Source organism: Cetorhinus maximus, unplaced genomic scaffold (genome assembly GCF_964194155.1).
Source record: "Cetorhinus maximus unplaced genomic scaffold, sCetMax3.hap1.1 HAP1_SCAFFOLD_718, whole genome shotgun sequence".
Lineage (NCBI taxonomy): Eukaryota > Metazoa > Chordata > Chondrichthyes > Lamniformes > Cetorhinidae > Cetorhinus > Cetorhinus maximus.
In genome coordinates, this window is record NW_027596660.1 from 57,484 (window position 1) to 81,698 (window position 24,215).

At 47.5% G+C, this 24,215-nt stretch overlaps 1 protein-coding gene across 4 annotated transcripts in view; it reads right to left on the reverse strand.

The window, feature by feature from the left end:
• The window catches only part of mgat1a (alpha-1,3-mannosyl-glycoprotein 2-beta-N-acetylglucosaminyltransferase a), a 64,408-nt gene that overhangs the window by 36,691 nt on the left and 3,502 nt on the right, over positions 1-24,215 (reverse strand). The window contains exon 2 of one of the 4 annotated variants that reach the window (XM_078535873.1): positions 18,718-19,571. The gene's annotated coding sequence lies outside the window, so the exon portion shown is untranslated. Of the gene's footprint in view, positions 1-7,429; positions 7,534-11,469; positions 11,493-12,992; positions 13,172-18,717; positions 19,572-24,215 lie in introns of those variants that run through there. The other 3 variants (XM_078535874.1, XM_078535877.1, XM_078535876.1) reach the window with 3 other exon arrangements.

A 24,215-nucleotide genomic window follows, 5' to 3' on the forward strand; every position in this document is an offset into this window, starting at 1 on the left:
CTGACACCTGTCATAAGCACACTTTTTCTTCTTTATCTTAATTTCTCTCTCTTTTGTCCTCCGGGGAGCTCTGGCTTTGTTTGCCCCACCTTTCCCTTTTGAGGGAATTCACCTTGACTGTTCTCGAACTCTCTCTTCTTTGAAGATAGCCCATTGTTCAGCTACTGTTTCTCCTGCCAACCTTTGATGCCAATTTGTTTGGTCCAGGTCTGTTCTTACCCCATTGAAGTTGGCTTTTCCCAAGTAAATTCTTAGTCGGGGTTGTTCTTTGTCCTTATCCATAGCCAACCTAAACCTAATGATACAATGATCACTGTCCCCTAAATGTTCTCCTACTGACACTATTTTGAAGAGTTCTTCCCCAATTTTGTTTCCGATACTTATCCCTGTTTCCGATACTTATCCCTTAACCAAATCAGTAAAGTAGATTAACGGCCATTATTGCTGTTTGTGGGGGCTTGCTCTGCTGGCTGCCATATTTCCTATATGACAACACTGACTACATTTCAAAACTATGAAGAGAGTCATACGGACTCGAAACGTTAACTGTATTCCTCTCCGCGGATGCTGTCAGACCTGCTGAGTTTTTCCAGCTATTTTTGTTTTTGTTCCAAAAGTACTTCACTGGCGATGAAACGCTTTGGAACATCCTGAGGTCATGAAAGGCGCTGTAAAAATACAATTTCTTTTGTTTATTCATCGCTTTCAACAACGTTAAGTCTAAGGAATATACTGGACACAAAAGCCTAAAACTCAATCAAAGCCCACTGTAAAGAAGAGTCACCAATGATCTGCTGCAGAGCATCTCTAGGTTCATCAGCCAAATTCTCAGTAGCAGTGGCCAGTGACAGTCTAAGCTGAATATGCTAAAAGGTTGGGCGTCATGAGGGGAGTAGAAGCAGAATACAGACACAGAACCTAAAACCTTTCCACGGACAGCCAACAAGTTAGAGAATTAAAAACATACACACACACCAACACAGAACAAAAAACATACCCGGTGCCACACACACCAACACAGAACCAAAAACATACCCGGTGCCACACACACCAACACAGAACCAAAAACATACCCGGTGCCACACACACCAACACAGAACCAAAAACATACCCGGTGCCACACACACCAACACAGAACCAAAAACATACCCGGTGCCACACACACCAACACAGAACCAAAAACATACCCGGTGCCACACACACCAACACAGAACCAAAAACATACCCGGTGCCACACACACCAACACAAAACCAAAAACATACCCGGTGCCACACACACCAACACAAAACCAAAAACATACCCGGTGCCACACACACCAACACAAAACCAAAAACATACCCGGTGCCACACACACCAAAAACATACCCGGTGCCACACACACCAAAAACATACCCGGTGCCACACACACCAAAAACATACCCGGTGCCACACACTCCAAAAACATACCCGGTGCCACACACTCCAAAAACATACCCGGTGCCACACACTCCAAAAACATACCCGGTGCCACACAAACCAACACAGAACCAAAAACATACCCAGTGCCACACAAACCAACACAGAACCAAAAACATACCCAGTGCCACACACACCAACACAGAACCAAAAACATACCCGGTGCCACACACACCAACACAGAACCAAAAACATACCCGGTGCCACACACACCAACACAGAACCAAAAACATACCCGGTGCCACACACACCAACACAGAACCAAAAACATACCCGGTGCCACACACACCAACACAAAACCAAAAACATACCCGGTGCCACACACACCAACACAAAACCAAAAACATACCCGGTGCCACACACACCAACACAAAACCAAAAACATACCCGGTGCCACACACACCAAAAACATACCCGGTGCCACACACACCAAAAACATACCCGGTGCCACACACACCAAAAACATACCCGGTGCCACACACTCCAAAAACATACCCGGTGCCACACACTCCAAAAACATACCCGGTGCCACACACTCCAAAAACATACCCGGTGCCACACAAACCAACACAGAACCAAAAACATACCCAGTGCCACACAAACCAACACAGAACCAAAAACATATCCAGTGCCACACACTCCAAAAACTTACCCGGTGCCACACACTCCAAAAACTTACCCGGTGCCACACACTCCAAAAACTTACCCGGTGCCACACACTCCAAAAACTTACCCGGTGCCACACATTCCAAAAACTTACCCGGTGCCACACACTCCAAAAACTTACCCGGTGCCACACACTCCAAAAACTTACCCGGTGCCACACACTTCAAAAACTTACCCGGTGCCACACACTCCAAAAACTTACCCGGTGCCACACACTCCAAAAACTTACCCGGTGCCACACACTCCAAAAACTTACCCGGTGCCACACACTCCAAAAACTTACCCGGTGCCACACACTCCAAAAACTTACCCGGTGCCACACACTCCAAAAACTTACCCGGTGCCACACACTCCAAAAACTTACCCGGTGCCACACACTCCAAAAACTTACCCGGTGCCACACACTCCAAAAACTTACCCGGTGCCACACACTCCAAAAACTTACCCGGTGCCACACACTCCAAAAACTTACCCGGTGCCACACACTCCAAAAACTTACCCGGTGCCACACACTCCAAAAACTTACCCGGTGCCACACACTCCAAAAACTTACCCGGTGCCACACACTCCAAAAACTTACCCGGTGCCACACACTCCAAAAACTTACCCGGTGCCACACACTCCAAAAACTTACCCGGTGCCACACACTCCAAAAACTTACCCGGTGCCACACACTCCAAAAACTTACCCGGTGCCACACACTCCAAAAACTTACCCGGTGCCACACACTCCAAAAACTTACCCGGTGCCACACACACCAAAAACGTACCCGGTGCCACACACACCAAAAACGTACCCGGTGCCACACATACCAAAACCGTACCCGGTGCCACACACACCAAAACCGTACCCGGTGCCACACACACCAAAACCGTACCCGGTGCCACACACACCAAAAACTTACCCGGTGCCACACACTCCAAAAACTTACCCGGTGCCACACACTCCAAAAACTTACCCGGTGCCACACACTCCAAAAACTTACCCGGTGCCACACACTCCAAAAACTTACCCGGTGCCACACACTCCAAAAACTTACCCGGTGCCACACACTCCAAAAACTTACCCGGTGCCACACACTCCAAAAACTTACCCGGTGCCACACACTCCAAAAACTTACCCGGTGCCACACACTCCAAAAACTTACCCGGTGCCACACACTCCAAAAACTTACCCGGTGCCACACACTCCAAAAACTTACCCGGTGCCACACACTCCAAAAACATACCCGGTGCCACACACACCAAAAACATACCCGGTGCCACACATACCAAAACCGTACCCAGTGCCACACACACCAAAACCGTACCCAGTGCCACACACACCAAAACCGTACCCAGTGCCACACACACCAGATCCAAAAACATACCCAGTGCCACACACACCAGATCCAAAAACATACCCAGTGCCACACACACCAGATCCAAAAACATACCCAGTGACACACACCAACACAGAACCAAAAACATACCCAGTGCCACACACACCAACACAGCACCAAAAACATACCCAGTGCCACACCCACTAACAGAACCAAAAACATGCCCAGTGCCACACACACCACAGAAAACCAAAAGCATACCCAGTACCACACAAACCAACACAGAAAACCAAAAACATACCCAGTACCACACACACCAAAAACTTACCCAATGCCACACACACCAACACAGAACCAAAAACATACCCAGTGCCATACACACCATCACAGAAAACCAAAAACATACCCAGTACAACACAAACCAACACAAAACCAAAAACTTACCCAGTGCCACACACACCAAAAACTTACCCAGTGCCCCACACACCAAAAACTTGCCCAGTGCCCCACACACCAAAAACTTGCCCAGTGCCCCACACACCAAAAACTTACCCAGTGCCACACACACCAAAAACTTACCCAGTGCCACACACTCCAAAAACTTACCCAGTGCCACACACTCCAAAAACTTACCCAGTGCCACACACTCCAAAAACTTACCCGGTGCCACACACTCCAAAAACTTACCCGGTGCCACACACTCCAAAAACTTACCCGGTGCCACACACACCAAAAACTTACCCAGTGCCACACACACCAAAAACTTACCCAGTGCCACACACACCAAAAACTTACCCAGTGCCACACACACCAAAAACGTACCCAGTGCCACACACACCAAAAACGTACCCAGTGCCACACACACCAAAAACGTACCCAGAGCCACACACACCAAAAACGTACCCAGTGCCACACATACCAAAAACGTACCCAGTGCCACACGCACCAAAAACATACCCAGTGCCACACGCACCAAAAACATACCGTGCCACACGCACCAAAAACTTACCCAGTGCCACAAGCACCAAAAACTTACCCAGTGCCACAAGCACCAAAAACTTACCCAGTGCCACACGCACCAAAAACTTACCCAGTGCCACACGCACCAAAAACATACCCAGTGCCACACGCACCAAAAACATACCCAGTGCCACACGCACCAAAAACTTACCCAGTGCCACACGCACCAAAAACTTACCCAGTGCCCCACACACCAAAAACTTACCCAGTGCCCCACACACCAAAAACTTACCCAGTGCCACACACACCATCACAAAACCAAAAACATACCCAGTGCCACACACACCTAAAACATACGCAGTGCCACACAATCCAGCACAGAACCAAAAACATACCCAGTACCACACAAACCTAAAACATACCCAGTGCCACACACACCAACACAGAAAACCTAAAAAATACCCAGTGCCACACACACCAACACAGAAAACCAAAAACATAACCAGCACCACACACACCAAAAACCTACCCAGTGCCACACACACCAACACAGAACCAAAAACATACCCAGTGCCACACACACCAACACAGAAAACCAAAAACATACCCAGTACCACACACACCAACACAGAGCCAAAAACATACCCAGTGCCACACACACCAACACGGAAAACCAAAAACATACCCAGTGCCACACACACCAAAAACATACCCAGTGCCACACACACCAACACAGAACCAAAAACATACCCAGTGCCACACACACCAACACAGAAAACCAAAAACATACCCAGTACCACACAAACCAACACAGAGCCAAAAACATACCCAGTGCCACACACACCAACACGGAAAACCAAAAACATACCCAGTGCCACACACACCAAAAACATACCCAGTGGCACACACACCAACATGGAAAACCAAAAACATACCTAGTGCCACACACACCATCACAGAACCAAAAACATTAACAGTGCCCTACACACCAACACAGAACCAAAAATACACCCAGGTACCTACATACATACACGCTCACCCCGACACAAAGAGCTAAAAACACACCCAGGTATTCACAACTAAAATACACACACACACAACCAAAGACACATTCAGCGACACTCCATCAAAATGAACCAAAAACATACCCAGCAAGATTCACACACAGAGCCACAAACAGAATAACAGCAAGAGAGCACATTAGAAATGAAAGAATAGGAAATAGAAAACCATGTACACACACATGGCCATGAAAACTATTGACATTTGAATTGGACTGGTTTCTAGGGAAATGCAAGTTGTTAAAGATCTAATTAAATCAAGGGGTGGCAGAGAGATACATGAGAAAAGTGGAACTGAAACTGTTGCTGTAGTTTGAGGGCGATTATTTTACCATCTGGCAAACTCCAAACCCACAGAACCTGCTCCTGTTAAAGCAGCTTCTGCTCAAAGGTGTTAGATTACCCCAATGGCCTGATAAAAGGAGACTGTCCTGCTAAAGGAGACGCCTGCCAAATATCTACGTCAGTTTGCAGAACGAAAGATAATGTTGTCTGAGTTCAGGGCCACGCTACAAGCAGTCTCCACAGGGCTGGGACAAACTTATTACTTACCAGGCACCTGGGAAAGAGCCCCGAGAAGCTTTGCTGAACAAACAACTGCCGAACGACATTAACATGGAAACCTCTGGTTTTGATCTGCTCTCACTGTGTGCATTTCAACATGGACCCACGTAGCCCTTTCAGTGAATAACAAGCCAGGGCTGGACTGGCAACACATCACAGGGGAATCCAAATGATGGACAAGGTAGTCTCAAACCCTCACTCCGTGCTGGGTGAATGGGCCAGGTTAAAGACTGTGCTTTCCATGACTCAGCGGGGAGTGCTCCTGCCTCCAAGTCAGAAGGTCGCGGGTTCGAGCCCCAATTCCAGAGGCTCGAGCACAAAAATCCGGCCTGACACTCCAGTGCCAGTGCTGGGGTGATGCTGCATTGCCGTCCTTCAGATGAGACGTTAAACCCAGGTCCTGTCTGCCCTCTCAACTGGATGCAAAAGATCGCGTGGACAATCTCCTTTTATCGGGCCAATTATTTCTGGACCAAGATCACTGAAAAAAAAAGATTGCTGTTTGTGGGATCTTGCTGTGTGTAAGCTGGCTGCAGGGTTCCTTAATTACAACAACAACTACACTTCCAAAAGTACTTCATTTGCTCTAAAGCGCTTTATGTCGCCCCGAGGTCATGAAAAATGCTATATCAATGCAAGTCTTTCTTTCAAAGGGCGTTAACCTTTTAGATTTCGGGCAAGGCCGCTGCTAGGTTATCACAAGAGTCCAGTCCATTGTGGAAATACACAGCATCATCTGTGCAGAATTGCTCATACACATTTTTGTTTGGCAGAATCCTCTCTCGCACTGAAGGAGGTGCCGGGACCATCGAGCTGCAGACAGTCAGTCTGTGCTCTCTCCCTGCGTCCAGCCACAGCCCAACTGTTGCTTCCAAAGCAGAAAGGGCAGCAGCAGCAGCGGCAGGCTCGCCATCCCAGTCACTCCGGCGCAATCCCCGGTCTCACCGGCAGAGTGTGGGGCAGTGACAGGCTCAACGCTGGAAGGGAGACCGGCACATGCCTGGAGGCTATTCAACTGTGGGAAGCATCACAGAAGAGAAAGTTCCTGTTCGTACCACGAACTGGCTTTCTTGCAGATCTCAGTACATGGTGACCAGGAGGCAGGGTCCTTATCTTCTCCAACCCTGCAGCACCGACACAAATTGTAGTGCGCGGCTACCTACGGCTAATGCAATTGGGGAGTCTCTAGTTTCCGTTCCCTCCCACCCCCACCTTACTTTACAAGTGATGGGTTAAAAGGCAGTAACCACTAGAGGGCAGAAAAATAATTTACTTTCAAAGGATGTAAATTCGAAAGATCTATTACATTAGCATCACAAATGAAAGAAATTTGGAACACACCTCATAGAATACAGAAACAGAGGGAGGGTGGGGCGATTAAGCTGTTAAAAGTTGACACACATTCATGTTTCTATACCACCCTCTTCTTTGAGAGGAAGTGCAATTTTACACACTGGCTGCCAACTCGATCACAATCCAACGATCACAGCTCTCTCCTCATTCCCTGCTCCCGGCCGATCTGAAAGCTTGCCCAACTAACAAGAGGAATAAAACATTTGGAAGCAGACAAGAGGTTCGGGGAGGGGTTGTGGAGGAAGCAGATCCAGACTCAGTGCCTTACTTCTTGACGTCAGACTTTGTGCTGTGAACAACTTTTGATCAGCCACTCCCTGTCTGGGGCGAGCAGAACTGCCTGGTCAGCTCAGTTAAGGTGCACAGCACTCCAGCAGTTCCCAATCCCTGACACTGCCCCAGCCTTCCTTGCTGCACCTACTACCCAATTTCCACCCCTCCTTGCTGCACCTACTACCCAATTTCCACCCCAACCCAAGTCACAAATCACCCCAACAACAACTTGCATTTACATAGTGCATTTAACATAGTGAAGTGGCCCAAAGTGTTAATTGTACAAATTAAGGTTAAGTTTATACAGGTGGAGGGCATTGACTGGATGATCACCTGAGCTCATAAAAAGAGAGGTAAAGATTTTCAGCAGCGGTGACAATACAATGTCTGGTTGTGGTAAAACTGGAGGGAAAGGGCACGCCAAGGCCCAGGCCCACTCCTCCAGAGCTGCTCTCCAACTCCCCGTCAGCCGCATCCACTGGCTGCTGCGCAGGAGTCACTGTGCTTAGTGTGTCGGGGCCAGAGCCCCCTGTCTACCTGGTCGCTGTCCTCGAGCACCTGACCGCCGAGATCCTCGAGCTGGCCGGCAACGCGGCCCAGGACAACAAGACGGCCTGCATCACCCCCTGCCACCTGCAGCTCCGCCATCCGCAATGATAATGAGCTCAACAAGCTGCCGGGAGGGGTCAATGTAGCCCAGGGTGCTGCTGCCCAAGAACACCGGGCACGCCCAGCAAGGTTTACGCCTGAAGGGGGCGGGATAAGAAAAAGCTATAGAGGCCCAACTGGAAGCAGTTCAGAGAAGGTTTACCAGACTAATACCTGGAATGGGAGGGTTGTCTTATGAGGAAAGGTTGGACAGGCTAGACTTGTATCCGCTGGAGTTCAGAAGAGTAAGAGGCGACTTGATTGTAACCGTTAAGATCCTGGGGGGGGGTCTTGACAGGGTGGACGTGGAGAGGATGTTTCCTCTTGTGGGAGAATCTAGAACTAGGGGTCACTCTGTAAAAATAAGGGGTCGCCCCTTTGGGAGAGAGATGAGGAAAATTTTTTCTGAGGTTCGTCAGTCTTTGGAACTCTTCCTCAAAAGGCAGTGGAAACAGAGTCTTTGAATATTTTTAAGGCAGAGCGAGATAGATTCTTGATACAATCAGATCAGCCATGATCTTACTGAATGGCAGAACAGGCTCGAAGGGCCGAGTGGCCTACTCCTGCTCTTAATTTGTATGTTGTATGTATGGATGTTCGTATGACACTTACTGACATTGGGTTTTTTGAGATTTGGGAGTTAGCAGCTGTACACCAGTAATGTTTCACATTGTGAATTAATCTAAAACTGAGGTAAAGACTGACTTCAGCGCTCCTACTTCATCAACTGGCTGTCAGGAGTTTAACACAAGACGCTTCACAGGAGGGAGGTCAAACAGAACAACAGACACCCCACCAAAGATGGAGATCTGGTCACAATCACATTGCTATAATGTGGGATCTTGCTGTTTGCAAATTGGCTGCCTCGTCTCCTACATTACAACACTTCAAAAAAAAAGTACTTCATTGGCTGTACAGTGCTTAGGAACATGCTGTGAAAGGTGCTATAGAAATGCAAGTTCCGTTCCCCCCCCCCCACCCCCCACCACCACCACCACCACCACCACCACCACCACCACCACCACCGCCACCACCGCCACCACCACCACCACCACCACCGCCTCCCAGTCTTTTTATTAGGACAGTGACTGAAAGCTGGGTTAAAGGGTCAGGCTTTAAGCCAGGTCTTAAAGGAGGAGATGGAGGTGAGAGGTTTCGGGAAGTAATTTCAGAGCCTGAACCCTTGACTGCTGAAGACACAGCAGCGAAGGAAGTAGGGGACACGTAAAAGGCCGGGTCTGGAGGAGCACATTGTTCTTGGAGGGTTATAGGGGCTGCAGGTCACGGCGAGAACATACAAAATAGGAGGAGGAGTGGGTCACTCGGCCCCTCGAGCCTGCTCCGCCATATAATTAGATCATGGCTGATCTGACTGCAGCCTCAACCACACATTCCTGTCCACCCCCAATAACCTTTCACCCCCTTGCTTATCGAGAATCTATCCACCCCTGCCTTAAAAATATTCAAAAACTCTGCTTCCACCACCTTTTGGGGAGAATTCCAAAGGCTGCAGGGAGGCGGTGGCGTAATGGGGGGGGGTCCCTTGGGTGTGTTGCGATTGGATAACCCACCCTTCCCAGGGTTGGGAGAACACATGGGACAGTGCGAAACTGTGGCTGTAATCTCCAATCACTAAATGAGTAAACCTGGAGTGGGTGTAACCCAAGAGACCCCAGGTTTGTGCTCCTGATCACAATCCAGTCGTCCCCACTGTAAAGTGTGTGCATTGGCTGAGGGCAGGATCAGGCCTGTCCAGCTGTCTCTACACGCAATTTAAGGCCTGGATATGAAGCTATGGGCACAGCGGGTGAGGTTGTAGATGCTGACTGGCAGCTTTGGACCTATTCCTACTGTTTGGGGAATCATCAACAAGGCAATATAAAGTCAGGATTAGCACATCAGACTGAGGCTAAAGAAGGAGCTGCAAAGGGTTAAATGAGTGTGGAATACATTATAAGTGACTATGAAACTCAAAAGTCAATCACTGCATTTGAGAAAAATTTATCTGACTCCCCCTTAAATGTCACAATCGTCTTGGAGAAAATAATGATGAAAGGGTTCAAAGAAAAGAGCTATTATGGACTCAATTGCTCCAGTGGATGAGCTGGTAACATCATGGGGTACCAAACAACAACAACCATATGTTCTTAATTGCTCTGATTCATTGTGGTCATTGTACACAGATGTACAATGTACATCCATCGTAATGTAACAGGGTGGGACCAGTAAGTGACCAGATGTTTCTGAGCAGTTCCTTGAAATAGCAGAGGACCATTCAGCCCCTCTAGCCTGTTCCACCATTCATTTAGATCATGGCTAATGCATATCTCAACTCCATTTACCAACCTTGGATCTCTAACCCTTAATATACCCTTACCCACCAAAAAAAAATGATCTACCAATCTCAGTTTGGATATTTCCAATTAACCTCCATCCTCTAGTATCCATCCTCCATCTGTACATGATTATGAGGGGCCTGAACAGGGTGGATAGGGAGCAGCTGTTCCCCTTAGTTGAAGGATCAGTCACGAGGGGGCATAAGTTCAAGGTGAGGGGCAGGAGGTTTAGGGGGGTTGTGAGGAAAAACCTTTTTACCCAAAGGGTGGTGATGGTCTGGAATGCGCTGCCTGGGAGGATTGTGGAGGCGGGTTGCCTCACATCCTTTAAAAAGTACCTGGATGAGCACTTAGCACGTCATAACATTCAAGGCTATGGGCCAAGTGCTGGTCAATGGGATTAGGTAGGTAGGTCAGGTGTTTTTCGCATATCGGTGCAGAATCGATGGGCCAAATGGCCTCTTCTGTACTGTGATTCAGTGATTCGACAGCTTTTTGGGGGAAAGAGAGTTCCAGATTTCCACTGCCCTCTGTGTAAAGAAGTGCTACCTGACTTCAGCCTTAAACGGCCCAACTTTAATTTTCACAAAATTACAGAGTCACAGTATTGTTGTTACAGTGCAGAGAAGGTCATTCGGCCCATCGCAGCTGCACCAGCTCTCTGACTGAGCAATTCACCTGGTGCCATTCTCCCACTGTAACCCTGCACATTGTTTCTTTTCTGATAACAGTCTAATTCCCTCTTGAATAATCTGATTGAACCTGCCTCCATCACGCTCTCAGACAGTGCAGTCCAGGCCCTGGCCACTCGCTGCACAAAAGAAGTTTTACCTCAGATCGCTTTTGCTTCTTTTACCGACTACTTTAAATCTGTGCACTCTCGTCCTTGATCCCTTCATGCATGGGAACAGTTTCTCCCCATCTAGGCTATCCAGACCCTCAAAATTTTGAACACCTCTATCAAATCTCCTCTCAGTATTCTCTTTTGTCCCCTTGCTCTGGGCTTCCCGCTCCTCCCTCAGGAAGAAATAGTTCCTCCATATCCACCCTATCAAATTCTTTAATCACCTTAAACACCTTAATTACATCACCCTATGATTTACCGTACTGAAGGGATTATAACCACAGGTTATGCAACCTGCCCTTGTAATTAACCCCTTTAAGCCCTGGTACCATTCCAGTGAAACATGCTTCACTGCAAGCCATTGATTGAGAGCAGGAAGACGCCAGCCCGCGTCACAATTTCCACCCAGGATGTCCTGAATTTTGTTTGTCCTGTCACAGAAAGGGGCTGAGCTTCCCATCCACTCCCCTCACAAGAGGAAACAACAGAGTTTGGGGGGATGGGGGGGGGGGGGGGGGGGTAAGGGGTGACGGGGGGGTGGGTGGTGGGTGTGACCGGGGGGTGGGGGGGGGGGGGGGGGGGGTGTGGAGGAAGGCGGGGAAACCTGCCAGGCTAGTTTCCTAGTGCTCTAACAGGAACACCTGCAGCGGCCTGTGAACACTAGTATTCTCTGAGCCAGTATGTGAACCAGAGAGAGACCAAAAGGCAGACAGGCTAAAATTTATATGGCACCTCAGGCTATTGCCAAGTACTTTTTGAAGCAGACCAATGGGCTCAGAGACAAGAGTGCTACCCCGAGCCATTGTGTCTCAGTGACAGTCAGGAAGGGCAGGGCCCGGATATCACAAGCTGGATAGCCAGGGTGACAAGGGCTTGGGGGGGGACCCACAGACCCAGTTTGGAGATTTTTTAATGCAGATGGCGCACATCACAAAGTATGCTTTTTAGAATCACTCAGCCAATAGGCTACTCAAAGGGGGAAAATAAATCACAGGGATATGAGGAAAGAGCAGGGGCAGTGGTACAGCCCTGAAAGAGCCAGCGCAGGCTTGACAGGCAGAATGGCTTCCTGTGTGGTACTATTCTCAGATTCTATTTCACCCCATCGTCCTCCATCCTGTAATGTGGAGCCGTGCATTGAACGTTTTCAAGCTGCGATCCCAACCTTGCCCAATTCGTTCCTGTTCCACAAGGGTCTCTGGGCTCACTCAAAAGAGGGAGCGGCAGCCCTAGGCTGAGGATTCAGATACCTATCTCCCCACGTGTCAAGCGCCCTCACCTGCTGTGCCCTCCTCTGTGCCCGCCCAATGAATATATAGAGAGAGAGGGAGAAAGAGGGAAAAAAACAAACAATCCCTCTCCAGATTGGTCCCACACAGCAGCTGGCAGAAAACCCTGGGAAGCAGATGTCCTGCTACCAAAAACAGTACCAGGATGCAGGGGGAAATCATGACCCCAAGGGGATGAATAATCCATTTTCTATGCGCAAATACCGAAAGGAGATAGTTACCTATGTTCCTGCTGCGGATTCCACTGACTGATGGGCAATGTTTTAAAGCTTTGAAGGGTGGTCATAAGCCGCAAATGCTCCAGTACATGGCCTTGGAGAGTTGCATCAGCCCCTTTGCACAGTCACCAGATCGTCAGCAACAACAACAACAACAGAAAAGCAATGCCCTGGGAATAGTACACAGACTCTATCTGCTACCTACTCAGTGCAGTACATTATCCAGGTTCAGTTTAACTAATCCAAGCAAAGTCCACACCATTGATGACTGGTTACTTTACAATTGGCTAACCTTCTAGTCAGTGGACACAGGACTAAAAGTCCAACTCCTTTACATATTAACTCAGCGGAGGAGTGGAGCACAATGGCCCCTGAACTGTGGTTGTTGAGGGAATTACAACTGAACCTGGTTGCAGTTACAATCGACACAGAGGTAATCGCCCCAGTACCAAAAACAAAATGAAGAACTACAGCATCTATGCTGAATCTTTAGACTTTACAGGCAATTAAGTACTTTTATCTTTTTAAAAAGTGGTGTCATTGTTGTAACTTAGCAATAGGGAGATGGTGGCATAGTAAGTAATGTCACTGGACTACTAATCCAGAGGCCCAGGCTCTGGGGGTTCGAAATAATTAATAAATCTGGAATCGAAAGCTAGTCTCAGTAATGGTGACCATGAAACTATCATCGATTGTTGTAAAAACCCATCTGGTTCACTAATGTTCTTCAGGGGAGGAAACCTGTCATCCTTCCTGGTCTGGGCTACACGTGACTCCAGATCCACAGCAATGTGGTTGGTTCTTAAATGGCCTGGCAAGCCACTCAGTTCAAGGGCAATTAGGGATGGGTAACAAATACTGGCTTTGCCAGTGGTGCCCACATCCCATGAAAGAATAAGGAAAACACAGCAGCCAATATGCACAGAAAGGTTTCGGAAACAGCATTTCTTTTCAAAAGGTGATGTTGGTGGAAGGATAAATATTGTCCTAGGAGACCTCTCCTCTGCTTGTCTTCGAAACAGTGGCTGCAGAACCTTTTACATCCATCCTAGAGGGCAGATGTGGCCTCGGTTTGACGTCTCATCTGAAAGACAGCACCTCTGAAAGTGCAGCACTCCCTCGCTACTGCACTGAAACGTCAGTCTAGGGAGTCTCCTTTTGGCTAAAGATGCTTACAGGCACCATTCAAGCTGCTGTCATGGGAACCATAGGCCTGAATTTTCGAGATCGGCAGGCCCGGGAGCAGTCAAGAAGCGGACCCTCCCCTGACCGCGATCGGCCCCCGACCGCGATTTCACGCTGGCTGGCCAATTAACAGCCAGCCAGCATGAAATGTGGGCTGAAAAGCTCAGCGCTGCCGGGGTTGGGGGCGGGAGGCAGACGATGACGTTTCCACCGGTGCGGGAGAGCGCTGAGAGAAAGCTCCCTGAAGGCAGAGAGCTGCCTCAGGGAGCTGCAGACCCCAAAACCATGAAATAAGGTTTTGAAAATCGGGCAAAAAAAATGTCCAAGCATCACAATCAGGCACCTGAACATATAGATGATAAAACTGCTGCCCACAGATTTTTATTTTGTTTAATAACGGAAGCCTCATCCCACCCTTGGACGAGGTTTGATGAAAAATGCAAAGTTTGCCTGGCCAATTCGCCCGTCCGCCAACCATAACGGCCACAAACAATCGGAGACAACTGCGCCGTTAATGGGCTTAATTGCCCTCTTAATTGTCGGCGGGCGCGCTTCTGATTTTTGCACATGCCCGCCCAGCAAAATATTGTGCGAGTACGGAATGACATTGGGAAGCTCGCCCGACGTCTTCTCGTGCGATTTTACACCTGATCGGGTCGGGCGCACGGGACATAAAATTCTGCCCATTGATTCAGCAGCTTAACATCGATGGTGGGGGATCGAATGGAATGTCTACTAAAGGAAAAAATAGAGAAAAAAAGTCTAGAAACCACAAATACAATAATGAATAGTCAGCTTGGATTTCAAAAGGGAAATTCTTGCGGGAGCAAACGTTTCAATTTTTGTGAAGCAGTACGAGAGAGATTAGAGGAGAGTAACACAGTAGGTGTATTTATCCAAATTTCCGAAAGGCTTTCGGTAAGATGCTACATCACAGATTAATGAGTAAGGGGAGAGGATGCGGAGTCACGATCTGAGTAGCAGAATGGATAACTTTTGTTTAAATTCTTTCACGGGATGTGGGGGTCGCTGGCAAGGAGCATTTGTTGCCCATCCTTAATTGCCCTTGAACTGACCTTGTTAGGTCATTTCAGAGGGCAGTTAAGAGTCAACCACATAGCTGTGGGTCTGGAGTCACACGTGGCCAGGCCAGGTAAGAATGGGCAGATTTCCTTCCCTAAAGGACATTAGTGAACTAGATGGGTTTTTACAACAATCGATAATAGTCTTGTGGTCCCCATTACTGAGACTCGCTTTATATTTCAGATTCATTAACTGAATTCAAATTCCACCAGCTGCCCTGGTGGGATTTGAACCCATGTTCCCAGAGCATTAGCCTGGGTCTCTGGATTACCAGTTGGCTTCAAGACAGAAAGAAGGGAGTAGGGGTAAAAGGAGTAGTTTTTCAGGGTGGCAGAAGCGGTGTCTCACAAGGATCACACTGTCCACCATTTATATTAACAATGTAGGCTTTGAAATCAAAAACACAATTCCTGAATTTGCAGGCGACATCAAACTAGCGGGGGAGGGGGAATGGAAATAAGTTACAAGATGACATTAATAAGCTTGCAAAATGGGAACATAATCGTCAAATGAGTTTCAACACAGCTAACAGAGATACTGAATTTTGGTAAGAAAAATAAGGAGGTCACATCCTACTTGAAAAATAAATGCGGTAGAGGAACGAAGGAATCTCAGAGAACAATTAGACAAAACACTGAAAGTAGTGACACAGGTTAATAAAGCCTTAACAAAAGTTAAATCAAGGAACAGACTGGATGCTCTAAAGAGGTAGAATTGAAAAGCAGAGAAGAGACACTAATTTAACCAAGGTTAGACCACGCTTGGAATGCCATGTACAATTCTGGTCACTCCATTATAGAAGGATGTAGAGGCACTGGAGAGAGAGCAAAAGAGTTACAAGGACAGTACCAGAAATACAAAATTATATCTATCAGGAGAGGATGAGTAAGCTGGGTCTCTTTTCTCTTGAAAAGGGAAGACTGCGGGGGGGGCACGTAATAGAAGCCCTTAAAATCATGAAAGGTTCCGACAGAGAACACTCCGCACTTGTGGGGAAGATCAAAACCAGAGGCATCAATGCAAGAAGCATACCGTGAAATCGAATCTGGAATTCAGAAGAAACATCTTTGTCCAGAGAGTGGTGAGAATGTGGAACTCACTACCACAGGGAGTGGCTGACGAGAATAGTATAGGTGCATTTAACAACAAGCCGCAAGGAGAAAGGAACAGGGAAGTGATACTGACAGAGTTAGATGAGGAAAGACGGGAGGAGGCCAAAGTGGAGCCTAAGTGCCAGTATGGACTGGTTGGGTAGAGCAACACATTTCAGTGTTGTATATTTAAAGTAATTCTATGTAATTTGTACTGCTTTCCTGCCCCAGTTATCTCCCTTTCAACACAGGCATACACCCAATCTACTTGCACCACGTATTTTTTTTGAACATACAAACTCTCTTATTATCAACTAACTTCCTGTTATGCTAAGAAGCAGCTTGCAAATTATTCAACCCTTTAGCGTCCTCTTTGGTGATTAGAGAGGCAGCTGGTTTGGTTCCCTCTCCCTTTTCTCTCTCCTCTGATGAAATGTTTCCTTGCTCATCAGCTCCCAGGAAGAATTCCTCTCCTCCGAAATGTTAACCTACCTTTCCCCGTCATTGGTGATGACGGAGCCACTATGCACTTTCTGTTTACGTTTCAGATCTCCAGCATTTGCCTTTTGCTTCCTGTTTATTGGCAATAAACATAGAGCCACCAGCTATGTAATGGCGCAGTTGCTAATTGTCCACCACCAAATGCCAGCATCCACTCAACCACATGGAGCAAGTTGGCAACCTTGGCCCCACACCGGCACAGTCCAGAAAGAAGGTCAAGGCTGCAGAACATTGTCCTGCAAAACCATCGAGCGACAGTTCAAACCCAATACATCATCAATTTCTGAACGCCTCGATTAGATTCCAGTCTGTAACTCACTCCCTGGTATCCATTATTCTACATTAATACATCTGCCCTCTCAGGTGAATGCAAAAGATCCCACAACCCTATTTCGAAGACGAGCTGGTGAGCTATCCTCAGGGATCCTGGCTCAATATTAATCCTTCAAGCAACATTAATAAAACAGATTACCTGGTCATTATCGCCCTATAAGGCCCTATAGAAACGCAAGTCTATTTTTTAAACATATAAATCATTTGAACGTCTCAGTTAGATTGCAGCCCGTGTGCACTTACTATCAGCCATGATTCTCTCAAACATTTTCTATTCGTGAACCCCCATGCGGTGAACGGAATATTTCTCAGTAGTAGACCCAAGCTCCAAACCACTTTGCTGGAATATAATGAATGTCAGCAGTGGGAGGCTTAAGATGCTGAATCACCGTTATCAAGCCTGTGCTGCGACCATGTGTTTGCTGTGCTGCAAGACTGCTGAGCTGTTCAGCGGGGTCTGCACGATTCGAAAAGGCGGCTTCACTGACATGAGGTTCCTGTGAGCTCAAGAATGGCAAAAATACACACACTCACACACAGATACACACTCACACACAGATACACACTCACACACAGATACACACTCACACACAGATACACACTCACACACAGATACACACACTCACACACAGATACACACACTCACACACAGATACACACACACACACAGATACACACACTCACACACAGATACACACTCACACACACATACACACTCACACACACATACACACTCACACATACCCAGCACAGCCCAAAGTGACCTGGACAGCCATTCAAGAGAAACAGCAGAGACAGAAAGGAGAACCCATCAGGGAAAGACATTAACTTAAGCCAAAGACACAAACGATAGGAAGTGTGGGGTAGGGCGAAGGGAAGACGGGACAGGAAGCACAGCGGCAGCTCAACAGAGCAAGATAGGGCACCCTGCAAGCTACCAGCTGCAGATTGGAAGATTTAGACCCTCACCCCAGTCTTGCCAGGCCAGTTCCAGCTGGAAACAGCAAAGCAACCCAACATGTTACCTTTTTAGGAAACAGAAGTGCAATTTGAGAGGGAATTTGGATTAAAAAATGGTCAAAAACTTGGAATAATAATATTTTGGCTAGACGTCGGTCTCTTCCCCTCCCAGGTCTGCAGGCTGTAATAAAGAGCAAATGGTACAAAATGGCACCTTTCCAAGAGCATAGGGGGAAAATAAAATATGAGGTTAAAAGGTCTCCCAATGCCTTTAATCTGCCACAGACATACAAATATAAAAAAGGGACAATCAAGGTCGTGCTGGACTCAGTTTAGAAAAAAAAACCCAGCTTGTTGAAACTAGACTCTTTAAAAAAAAAGGACATTTTCAGAAAAAAGAAAAAACATTGACAGATTAGTTTCATTACTAATACTCTTCCCTCTCACCCAAATACCATGCGGCGATGCCTGTGAACAGAGGCTCTCCTTTGCACTGTAACAAGTACAGTTTCGCACCCTGGGAAACTTTTTAACAAGCATTATGTTCATGTAATAAAAAGCACAGTCAGTCCTACCAGGAGAAGCGGCTTCAATCCTATCTGCCCATTTTGTCCTCGGAGGGGATCGCACCAAGTGTGAAGTGGAGGGCAGGTCGAGCCCTCAGGTCCGGACTGTGCTACTCTGGCAGTGGATTATCAGAGATTCTGCCCGGATTCCCAGTTATTCCTCCTCCTCTGTTCTCTTTGTTTCTGTGTTCAGAGAGCTGACTTTGTTTCCTGTACTTTGGCAGCCTTGGGTGCTAGCCACTCACCCTCGGCTAAGAGGAAATGTGTCACTTTCGGGTAGGCCCCCCAGTCAGGAAATCTCTTGCACTGATTGTTCGGAGCATGAGCCAGCCTTCTCTGCACTGGGTTCTTTTTTTAAAAAAAAAAGGTTCCACCCCGTCGACAGAAGTCAGTCGCTCCTGTTCCCAGATGCCCCGGTTTGCTCGCGGGACGAGATTCGGTCCGAGGAGAGGAGAGTCCGAAACCGAGGCGGGCTCTGATTCCGCGGCGGATTTGCGCGGTCGCTCAGCTGGTGAAGTGCCCGGCATCAACGTTCATCCTCACCCGGGAATGCGGTCCGTCCCGCAAGGTATGGCCGGCCACTTCGGAGAACTGCCAGTCCTTGGTCACCAGGAGTTCGCCTGTTACAACTTGCTGCTGTCGCTCTTTGCTGTTTGTCGTGTCTTACAGGCAGGCGAGGATAGAGTCAGTCTGAGTGATCAGAAGCGGATAGGCTCGCCACGCCAGGCTCAGGTCGGGTGCTCCTTAATTTACAACATTGTGCTCACAGCGCAACAGAATATCCAGCACTATCTACAGGATAGGGTGGTGTCTCCACCACACTGGTTCACACGCGCTCTCCTCTTCTGCACACGAGGGTCTCACTGTGGGATTGAGAAAAAACAAAGCAGGAATAAATCTGCTGCTCCCTTCCAATCAATGGCAAAGGCTATTTGCTTTTTTTTATTCATTCACGGGATGTGGGCGTCGCTGGCTGGGCCAACATTTATTGCCCATCCCTAATTGCCCTTGAGAAGGTGGTGGTGAGCTGCCTTCTTGAACCGCTGCAGTCCATGTGGTGTAGGTACACAATGCTGTTAGGATGGGAGTTCTAGGATTTTGACCCAACGACAGTGAAGGAATGGCAATATATTTCCAAGTCAGGATGGCAAGTGACTTGGGAGGGGAACTTCCAGGTGGTGGTGTTCCCATATGTCTGGTGCCCTTGTCCTCCTAGATGGTTGTGGTCGTGGGTTTGGAAGGTGCTGTCTATCTAAGGAGCCTTGGAGAATTCTTACAGTGCACCTTGTAGGTGGTACACACTGCTGCCATTGTGCGTCGGTGGTGGAGGGAGTGAATGTTTATGGATGGGTTGCCAATCAACCGGGCTGCTTTGTCCTGGACAATGTCGAGCTTCTTTAGTGTTGTGGGAGCTGCACTCATCCAAGTGGGGAGTATTCCATCATACTCCTGATCTGTGCCTTAGATGGTGGACAGGCTTTGGGGAGTCAGGAGGTGAGTTACTCGTTGCAGGATTCCTAGCCTCTGACCTGCTCTTGTAGCCACAGTATTTATATGGCTAATCCAGTTCAGTTTCTGGTCAATGGTAACCCCCAGGATGTTGATACTGGGGGATTCAGTGATAGTAATGCCATTGAACGTCATGGGGCGATGGTTACATTCTCTCTTGTTGGAGATAGTCATTGCCTGGCACTTGTGTGGCGCGAATGTTACTTGCTACTTGTCAGCCCAAGCCTAAAGTCTGAGTTTATCATTCTCATCCTCACGTGCAACCCCTGCATGGCATCGCTCCCTTCCTATCTCTGTAACCACCTCCAGCCCCACAATCCTCCAATATCTCTGTGCTCCTCCAATTCCGGCCTCTTTACCATCCCAGATTTCCTCTGCCCCACCTTTCGCTGCTTAGACCCTAAGCTTTGAAGTTCTCCCCATAAACCTCTCCGCCTCTCTCTCCTTTAAGATGCTCCTTAAAATCCTTAAAAAAAGGAGAGAGGGCCGAGAGGAAACAAAGGCCTGTGAATCCTACAACATCTCAGCCCGCCATCTCAGAGATATTCAAACAGGGAGTTCGGAAGGATGGGATGCTTGAGGATCTTTGCTCTTGAATGATCCGTTGGCTAAAGACGAGGGTGATAAATGGAAAGGATGAATGGATTCGGGGCAGTGGGGTTTACTTGAGGAAGGGGCTGATGACAGCAGTGTTTGAAAGAGTCAGCACTGCGCCCCTTGTACAACACAAGTTTTCAAGCTTGCTGTGCGTGGGTCTGTCAGATTTCTGTCTGGGGCCAGGTGTACTGTGAAAACACTGACTCCATAATTCAATAATCCATAACTTGTGTGAGATTATGGAAATGTCAATTCTGTTCCTATAAACAAAAGACAATATGTTTCCAGCAATCACGGCACAGCAAGTAATTAGGAAGGCAAATGGAACGTTGGTCTTTATTGCCAGAGAGATGGAGTATAAAAGTAGGGAAGTCTTGCTAGAACCGTACAGGGCATTGGTGAGATTGCACCTAGAGTACTGTGGACAGTTTTGGTCTCCTTACTTAAGGAGGGATATACTTGCATTGGGGGCAGTTCAGAGAAGGTTCATTAAGTTGATTCCTGAGATGAAATGGCAGAGGAACTGAATAGGTACTTTGCGTCAGTCTTCACAGTGGAAGACACGAGTAACATCCCCAAAGTGCAAGAGAGTCGGGAGGCAGAGGTAAGTATGGTGGCCATTACCAAGGAGAAGGTGCTAGGAAAACTGAAAGGTCTGAAGGTGGATAAATCACCTGGACCAGATGGATTACACCCCAGAGTTCTGAAGGAGATAGCTGAAGAGATAGTGGAAGCGTTAGTGGTGATCTTTCAGGAATCACTGGAGTCAGGGAGGGTCCCAGAGGACTGGAAAATCGCTAATGTAACCCCCCACCCCGCCGTTTAAGAAGGGAGTGAGGCAAAAGACGGGAGATTACAGGCCGATTAGCCTGACCTCGGTCGCTCGTAAGATTTTAGAGTTTATTATTAAGGATGAGATTTCAGAATACTTGGAAGTGCATGGTAAAATAGGGCAAAGTCAGCATAGTTTCATCAAGGGGAGGTCATGCCTGACAAATCTGTTAGAATTCTTTGAGGAGGTAATGAGCAGGTTAGACAAAGGAGAGCCAATGGATGTTATCTACTTAGACTTCCAGGGGGCCTTTGACAAGGTGCCGCACAGGAGGTTGCTCAGTAAGATAAGAGCCCATGGTGTTGGAGGCAAGGTACTAGCATGGATAGAAGATTGGCTGTCTGGCAGGAGGCAGAGACTGGGGATAAGGGGGTCCTTCTCAGGATGGCGGCCAGTGACTAATGGAGTTCCGCAGGGGTCAGTGTTGGGACCACAGCTTTTCACTTTATACATTAATGATCTAGATGAAGGAACTGAGGGCATTCTGGCTAAGTTTGCAGATGATATAAAGATAGGTGGAGGGACAGGTAGTATTGAGGAGGCAGGGAGGCTGCAGAAGGATTTATTCAGGTTAGGAGAATGGGCAAAGAAGTGGCAGATGGAATACAACGGGGAAGTGTGAGGTCAAGCACTTTGGTAGGAAGAATAGGGGCATAGACTATTTTCTAAATGGGGAGAGAATTCAGAAATCTGGAGTGCAAAGGGGCTTGGGAGTCCTAGTCCAGGATTCTCTTAAGGTTAACTTGCAGGTTGAGTGGGTAGTTAGAAAGGCAAATGCAATGTGGCATTTATTTCAAGAGGACTAGAATATAAAAGCAGGGATGTGCTGCTGAGGCTTTATAAGGCTCTGGTCAGACCACATTTAGAATATTGTGAGCAATTTTGGGCCCCGTATCTCAGGAAGGATGTGCTGGCCCTGGAGAGGATCCAGAGGAGGTTCACGAGAATGATCCCAGGAATAAAAGGCTTAATATATGAGGAATGTTTGAGGACTCTGGGTCTATACTCGATGGAGTTTAGAAGAATGAGGGGGGATCTGATTGAAACTTACAGAATACTGAAAGGCCTGGATAGAGTGGACATGGGGAAGATGTTTCCATTAGTAGGAGAGACAAGGACCTGAGGGCACAGCCTCAGAGTAAAGGGAAGACCTTTTACAACAGAGATGAGGAGAAACTTCTTTAGCCAGAGAGTGGTGAATCTATGGAATTCATTGCCACAGAAGGCTGTGGAGGCCAGGTCATTGAGTGTATTTAAGACCGAGCTAGATAGGTTCTTGATTGGTAAGGGGATCAAAGGTTACGGGGAGAAGGCGGGAGAATGGGGTTGAGACACTTATCAGCCATGATTGAATGGCAGAGCAGACTCAATGGGCCGAATGGCCTAATTTCTGCTCCTATGTCTTATGGTCTTATGAAGGGGTTTGTCTTATGAGGAAAGGTTGAGCAGATTGGGTCTTTACTCACTGGAGTTCAGAAGAGTTAGAGCTGATCTTATTGAAACATATAAGATTCTGAGGGGGGGCCTTAACAGGGTGGATGCTGAGAGCATGTGTCCCCTCACGGGAGAAACTAGAACTAGAGGACACAGTTTCAAAATAAGGGGTCTCCCATTTCAGATGGAGATGAGGAAGGATTTCTTCTCTCAGAGGGTCATGAAGCTTTGGAATTCTCTTCCAGAGAGCAGTGGAGGCTTGGTCTTTGGGTATATTCAAAGCTCAGTTAGGTAGATTATTGCACTACATGGGAGTTATGCTGAACAGGCAGGAACGTGGAGTTGAGGCCAAGATCAGATCAGCCATCATCTTATGAAGGGCAAAGCAGACTTAAGGGGCCTACTGCTGCTCCTTTTTTTAATGGTTTTATGCTCTTACGTAATCCTTTGGGTAGCTGATACATTTCTAAGTTAAGACAGGGTGACTGACAAATAGAAAGCCATAAATCACAAATAGGCGCAATCGCCAATGCCTTCCCTCCATCTCGATGCAACTGAGAGATCACCAACATTTTCCCTTCATGTATGTATAATCTCCCGTGACACAGCTGTTGCTAAATGTGCACATCTAGTTCTGAATATTCCACTCAACCCTCAAGTGTGAGCACCAACATCACCCTTCCAACACCGTTGCTTCCCCGGCCAAGGGCAATCACTGACCTCCCAGTTCAAACTCTTAAATCCAAACAACACTGACACAAAGTTCTCCCATCCATCCAGACATACCCATTTCAACACTGCCATTTTTCAACTTCGCCCACATTTCCTTATGATGCTTATATATCGATTATAATATCTCTCCGCTCTCTCCTTGGGATATTTATATATTGATTATAGAATCTTCCCCTCGCTCCGTGGGATATTTATATATCGATATTGAATCTCTTTCCCCCCCCTTCCATGTGATATTTATATATTGGCTAAAGAGTCTCCCCCTCTCTCCCTGTGATATTTAAATATCGATTATAGAATCTCACCCCTCTCTCCGTGGGATATTTATATATTGATTGTAGAGTCTCTCTCACTCTCGCTGGGATATTTATATATTGATGATAGAATCTCTGTCCTCTGTCCA